This window comes from Macrobrachium nipponense, chromosome 9 (genome assembly GCF_015104395.2).
Source record: "Macrobrachium nipponense isolate FS-2020 chromosome 9, ASM1510439v2, whole genome shotgun sequence".
Lineage (NCBI taxonomy): Eukaryota > Metazoa > Arthropoda > Malacostraca > Decapoda > Palaemonidae > Macrobrachium > Macrobrachium nipponense.
Genome location: NC_061110.1, coordinates 106,146,330 through 106,154,162, shown reverse-complemented (window position 1 = coordinate 106,154,162; position 7,833 = coordinate 106,146,330).

Here is a 7,833-nt window from a genome sequence, read left to right as displayed (position 1 = left end):
GGTCTCGTCGAGGTGTCAGGACTATAGCTGTTTATACCATTTCCATAACGTTAATACCTTGTTTGTGGTTTTGTCTGAGACCTCTCGTTTACTGTGATTTCCTCACTGGCTTTCAACACCGTCCTGTTACAATAGCAGATTGGGGTTTAATATTAAGATAGTAAAGTGACCGCTCACCTTCTAATGGCACAAGTCGCGGAAACTGAGGTTTGGCAGAGTGGCTAAAAAATTATGCCACATTTATCTTTCTTAGAAAAAAAACCTAGAGAAAATATCTGAAATCAAATATGTTTTCAACGTCTGTTTCAAACTCATGGCTATACTTTAGAAAACTCTCACTCGAGTAAACCCTGATAAATCCATATTCATATCATCAGAAGTTTGTCATTATGGGGATGCTTTATTCGCCCTATCGTAATGACTTAGAGCGTTATGGACTGTAGGAAAAATGAGTTTATTTGGTGTATTTTGCCCATTATGTATATATTTTATTTGGTAAATTTTGTCTCTTGGGTACATATTCTACACTTTTTATCTTTAGTAAGTTATTTTTTTTACTCAGAACATTTTTCCCATTACCCTTTTGTGCAGGGGCCACTATTTTAAAAGGGCACCAAGATCTTCGTAACTTAATTCTAAATGTCGAAAATGATACGAAAATTCAATAACGATAATCGATAAATTTCGACTTAGTTTGAACGTATCAGCAGATTTATATAACTTGCTAGTTTTTTTTTATTAATTGATTCTCTGATGTCAAGTTAAAAGGTCCATGTTTTAACATGCGATGAACAAGTAATATGAAAAAATTTTCTCATGCGATAATATACATTTTTTAACGTACAGAAACCTTACGAAAGAAAAATCACAGTAGGAACAGTGCTCTTACCTTTGAACAAGTACTATTTAATAAAGATAAATTGTCCGTGTTATGGAGCTAATTTATTAAATGAAATAAAAATAAGATTTTTCATTTCTTGATTATTACTTATTAAAGTTCCTTTCAAAACTAACGATCAATTTATGTAAAAGAAAATATCTTGACTTATGGTAAGTTACAGATTAATCAACTGAATGAATTATGTAACAGAATTATGAAACAGAATTATGAATTATGTAATCTACACACACACACACACACACAAATATATATTTATATATAATTATATATATATATATATATATATATTATATATATATATATATATACTATATATTATATATATATATATATATATATATATATATATATATATATATATATAGAATATATATATATAGATATATATATATATATATATATATATAATACATATATATATATATGGGAAGACGACTTTATTTCCAGCCAACGCAACATTTGTTTATTTACTTATTTATTAGCACGTGTGCCAGAAAGCACAGGAAGGGGGTGTTTTTATTACAATATAAAACCACGGTCTTCCTATAGGTGATCCACCGAGGTCGGTCAACAATAATAGTCTCCTTATAGTGTTGACTTATTTCAGTTTCTCGGAGGTGACTCACTGATCGTGGATACTCTCTCTTTCGACCTTGACTTATTGTAGAGTTTCGAGATAACACTTCATATGGAAATGATACTATTCTCTCTCTCTCTCTCTCTCTCTCTCTCTCTCTCTCTCTCTCTCTCTCTCTCTTTGTTCCCTTTAAGGAATGAAAATATGTCGTGTAAATTCACTTTGGACTTTATTTTTTATACCGGTTACATAATTTTCATTTACTTTAAGGCTCATTGGTATTCTTTTTAACAAATATAGATTTTTTTTAGATATATTTTACACATTGCGAAGGCGCATCATGTAGGAATCTCTAGTGGGGGAGGGGGCCTGGGATAACTTAACCCTTGTACAGAAAATGTCTACTTTCGGCGTCGCATCCTTATAAACCTTGACCTGGATCCTGTTTCAAACGAACTAAAAATGATTAGACTAACACACAATCAAGAGTACAGGGTTCTTTATACAGCCTGATTTGACTGATAACTTATAATGAAAGTATATATCGTGTTAGGGATGACAATAACTGTTCTTACTGCATTGACATTAGACCGATACTTCAAATCCTAATAAATTATTAAAATAATAAACATAAGCCCAATACTGTTATGGTAGCTCCCCCGTAGTGCAACGTCGTGACAAAATCCTGTCGAAAGTTCGGAAAATATGGTAAAGGAACGAGTAGTGACAACTCATGTCGTAACAACAAAATGTTACGACATATATATATATCTATATATATATATATATATATATATATATATATATATATATATATATATATAATATATATATATATATATGATAAATATAAATATTATCTTCGAAAAATATATAAATTGCTTAGTGTAAGTTATTGAAAAATATTTTATCGCTGTTAACTGAAAACAGGCGCCAAAAATTGCTAATAAAATAAAATAAAATAAGATAAAACAAGAAAAAGTCCAGATATGTCGTAAATACCAGTTAACATATGTATCACGCAGCCATTCAAAGAAAGCATTAATACTTTGTATGCCAGAATTAAGATTCCAAGAAACATAAGAAAGCAGAAAATTATCACTGTCTTCAACTTGGACCTCCAATCTATCTTCATTTCTTAGAATTAATATGCATTAGAGCCATAAAAATCATTTGCTTGAGTTACGTTTAATTAACTGATAAGAGAAGAACAGTGGTGGATAAGGTGTGATAAGTGTTTTGCTAAATTTTCTGTATTTTAGGATGAAAAACTCCAAATAAACTTATTGTAATACATTAAAAGGAAAGAAACGAGTATAAAAAAACATGATAAGCAAATTTATGAAACTAATAAATTTATGTCGAATGGATATCGAGAAGTTGTTTGTTTTCATTTTGTTAAATGAATCCACACAATCATACTTGAGATGAAACGGGGCTTGTATTTATCTATCTTACTGGATAGCTTTATGACCTCGGACCTTCATTGACTCAAGGCCCAGTGGGATCATCTTAACATAAAAGTGAAAATTGAAAAAATGCTTATCAGAAGATTAGCGTCCAAATGGGAACGGATTCTTAAACAAATGACCGCTAATTGCGCCGCACCTGGGCACAGGGATCTCTACAGTCTTGATATACCTATAGGCTGTGGGAATCTCTACTGGGGGGAACGGGGCTGGGTACGGTGTAGGAATCTCTAGTGGGGGAGGGGGCCTGGGATAACTTAACCCTTGTACAGAAAATGTCTACTTTCGGCGTCGCATCCTTATAAACCTTGACATGGATCCTGTTTCAAACGAACTATAAATGCTTAGACTAATACACAATCGAGAGTACAGGGTTCTTTATACAGCCTGATTTGATTGATAACTTATAATGAAAGTATATATCGTGTTAGGGATGACAATAACTGTTCATACTGCAGTGGCATTAGACCAATACCTCAAATCCTAATAAATTAGTAAATAATAAACATAAGCCCAATACTGTTATGGTAGCTCCCCCGTAGTGCAACGACGTGATAAAATCCTGTCGAAAGTTAGGAAAATATGGTAAAGGAACGATTAGTGACAACTCATGTCGTAACAACAAAATGAGCAGGATGAAAGCGTATAATGGAAATATATATATATATATATATATATATATATATATATAGATATATATATATATATATATATATATATATATATATATATACACACACATATATATACACACACTTAATATGATAAATAATAAATATCATCTTCGAAAAACATAAATTACGTAGTCTAAGTTATTGAACAATATTTTCTCTCTATTCATTGAGAACAGGGGCCAAAAATTGCTAATACAATTTTGAGAATTATATTATTTGCCATTTTGATATGCGAGAGAGAGAGAGAGAGAGGAGAGAGAGAGAGAGAGAGAGAGAGAGAGAGAGAGAGAGAGAGAGAGAGAGGATATGCACTTAAACTTGGGTGACCGGCAACTTGCTCATAAAAGCAAACTTTGGCAACTTGAAGGAGATGGAAACAAAAAATGAATGCCTCTAAATTAATGCTATAAACTTTATTAGCTCTTTACCTTCATGGTACCTTTTATAAAGCATAGAAAACTCGCAAAGAAAAAAGGTAAAAGTACAATTTTTTTTTTTTTGCTTTCAAACCTTCCAACTTTATAAACGCTATTAAAACTAAAAATATATATAAAGACTAGAAATTATTCTTACAAAGCTTTAATTAAAAATTAACAGGTAATAAAATGTTAATGAACTTTTTTTTGAAAATTAAGAAATATAATTGAAAACCAGAAAAAAAAAGAAATCCCACTATGACAAATAAAGAGAACTGTTAAAACTTTAGAGTGTAAAAAATATAAGAAAAATATTCTGCTCCTCACTAAATTTCCAAACAAACACACACTATACATTAAAATTTAATCATCCGTATATTGAACCAACATATTTGATATTTAACTCCTAAGTAAACGTTTTTCATATTTATCAGTTTTGCAGTATTTATGTTAAATATTTGATCTATATTTCATTTCCACGGTATTCGTTTTTAAAAAACTATTGCAGATGATTTAATTGATTCCATGTACTTGCAAAATAAAATATTATTTTATATATCTATCCTTTCTTTATTCTTGCATTTTGTTGCGTTTAAAAATTGTAATGATTTGATTTTTAAGGTGAAAATATTATTCTAAGTTTTTTTTTTAAATAAAGCACTTATTTAATTACCTTTAAACGTTACCTGATTAAACGGCGTAGTATTCTTCATTGATTGCAAAAACATGCATAGTCTAGTTGTTGATAGATAGGATTATTCCAAAAATCTTTGATAGGAAAAACCGAAACCTTTCAAAATTTTCAAAATAATCGACACCTTTTTCGTATCTTAGTTTTATCCGTCACACTTTTCACTTCAGACGAAAGAAGCTTCCCCTTTTTTACTTCTAAGGAAGAGTCTTTTGATCCGAACTTTTGCAGCGTTTGTCATAGTTCTATTAATATTTTTACTGATACTGAAAACAGCTTTCACAATTGTTTCCGTTTGACTTGCGTAACACAGGAAGTATTCGGTTGTAATTGAGTATTTACAAGGTTTCAAAATATGTTCTTTATTATTATTACACCGTTGAAATTTCATGCGACAAGCATCATAAATTTACACCAATATAAAGCTCTTGACAAAAACCAAAGAAACAAATATAAATAAACATGCTCATCCAGATAGGCAGTTGACGAAGTTTTATAATGGTCTAATGGTGGTTAACAATATAAAGAGAATGGTAAGGACACGAGGCAATCACCCTGCTACGTTTCCAGTAAGTGCAATGCTATTTCAAGAACAACTATATAGCCAGTAGGTTACCATTAAAATTTGGTTCAACTACTCTATTTCAAAGAGAGCTGCCATGAGAATGTCCAGTTTGTCTATTGTTTCATACGGGATTTTGAAGTGTTTGTGTGTGAATCTAAGGTGTTGTCGCTGAGAGATCCCTATTTACTAAGTGTTCTGATTCTACTTCCATAGCGTTCAGAATTGTGTACTGCAACTACCAATAAACCTGATATATATTACAACGAGATCAAGTAAACTGGTACAAAAGAAGATAAGCCTGCAGGCAGAGATTCATTCTTGCTTAGGTAAGGGTCAGATATTTTTTCAGTAATGACAAAACTGATCATTTCCTAACATTTATTTTTTTTTATTTAAAACAATGATTTCCTGTGTATGAGTGTTCCATTTATCAAGTGTTGTTTAGTTCACCGAAAACAGATTTGTGCGGCGACTTTTTATATCGAAAAATAATAAAAAACAATTGAAACAATGTGTTGGAAAATGAACTTGAACATAACTAGTTTGACCTTAATGCTATTAATTTTGTAAAAAAAAAAAAAAAAAAAAAAAAAACTGGGTAAAACTTAAGAAATGCAAAACCTTGCAGTCCATTATGTAGGGATTTTCTGTGAACTCAAGTAGAAGAAGACTTGTTATTATCTCTGACATTGGTGGTGTCAAGGTATTAGAACGTGTAATTATTTTCAGTTTCACGTGTGAATTTAATAATTGTATGTTGGTTGTTTAAATATTTAAGGAATTTGTGGATGTGTTCGACTTCCTTGTAGATTAAAAACACGTTGTTTGAAAAACTTAGAATAAGTTTGAATTTTGCAAGGAAGTAGCTTAGTCATATAGTCTGCAAGTGGCATAAACTGATTTTAGCAATGTAGCAATGGAGAGGAGACCCCATTCCTTCTCCATCAATATGAGACTAGAATTAGTTTGCAAATGGGAAGAGAGAATCCTTAGTTGGTGCATTAAGCATGGTCTCAAAATGCTTTTGCTTTTTTTTTCAATAAGTGGCACATTAGTTCACAAATAAACCTTACATGTCCAGCAGATATCATCCAACCCACTTGGTATTCAGGACATTTTCATTTTACCCAGAATGTTTCTACTACTTTTCCTCCTAATTACACCTCCTTCAGTTCATGAACACACCCTTATTTGAAATTCAATTTTACACCGAACCTGTTATTATCCATTTTGTAATATTCTACAACATGAGTTTTTGTCTTCATAGGAACCTTAACCCCTAAACAAATTTCGTTTTATACCATGCATCCTTATTGCAATCTCCATCAATTCCCGCCAGTGCTATGAAAAGCTCTTTTTGGGTCCGTGTGCAAATTGAGACGCTTAACTGAAACTGCTCTTCCCTTATCAGACCTTCTTGTATCTATCTAATTTCATCATAGAAAACTTTGCAATTTGTCTTTTGATGGTAATTAAGTAACCTTTTGTTTCTCAATTTCTTAAAAGGATTTAATTTTTGCAAGACATGAATTCATGCTTCCTTCGTAATTAACATCTTTTACGATGTTGTCAGCTGTTTCAAGAGCTACCAAATATACAATTCAACAATTTATTCTATTATGAAAATTGATGTTAGTTAACCAATATCTCGTCAACACTTAATTTATGGATTCTAAGATGTTTTCTCAGGATTGTGGTACACAACATTTAGATCATTTGAAGGAGAAGTTTTGTAATCGCATAAAAAAAAAAACATTTAAAAGGAAAGACAGTCAACAATGGAAAGAAAGGAAACATCTAATAGTGTAAAGAACAATGGGAGAATATTGCCTGAACGTTTGAACTAGCGCTCTTCTCACTTCTTAGAATCAATATTCATTATTGAGATAGAATTAATTTTTCGGAAGTGCGTTCAATCACAAATTAGTCTAAACCACACATATTGCATAATTTCACCAATGTAGATTAGGTTAGTTCCAATGGCTGAGTGCTGTCTTCATACGTGCACTACTGACTTTCATTGATAGTATAGTATTTTATTGAAATAGTAATCTTCAGACAGTTTCAACCATTATATAATGGTGGAAGGCTTTTAGTAAACTGATTTGTCATTCGTAGGCCTGTGAAGTCGATGACGTAATGTAGATATAGGCTTAGAATTGCATTAATTAAAAAGCTCTTCATTGATATATTATATTATACAATGTTATATTTTTTTCCCGAAACTTACTCAAAATGGTCTTTCATAAATCATTGGATCTCTAAAGCTATAAAACTAATTAAACCATTGCTGAAAAAATTGTTCGTAGATTTTATTATGATGATTTCTCTTTGGATTTAACGTGAAACCTTCTAGTAAGATTTAGTTACGTAGCCTACTCCATAAAGGAAGATGGCTGCTTGAAGGTAAAAAAGTAACAGTAAAAAAGTTAAAGGGATATATAATATATAATATAATATATAATAATATAATAATATATAATATATATAATATAATAATAATAATAATAATATAATATAATATAAATATAATATAATAT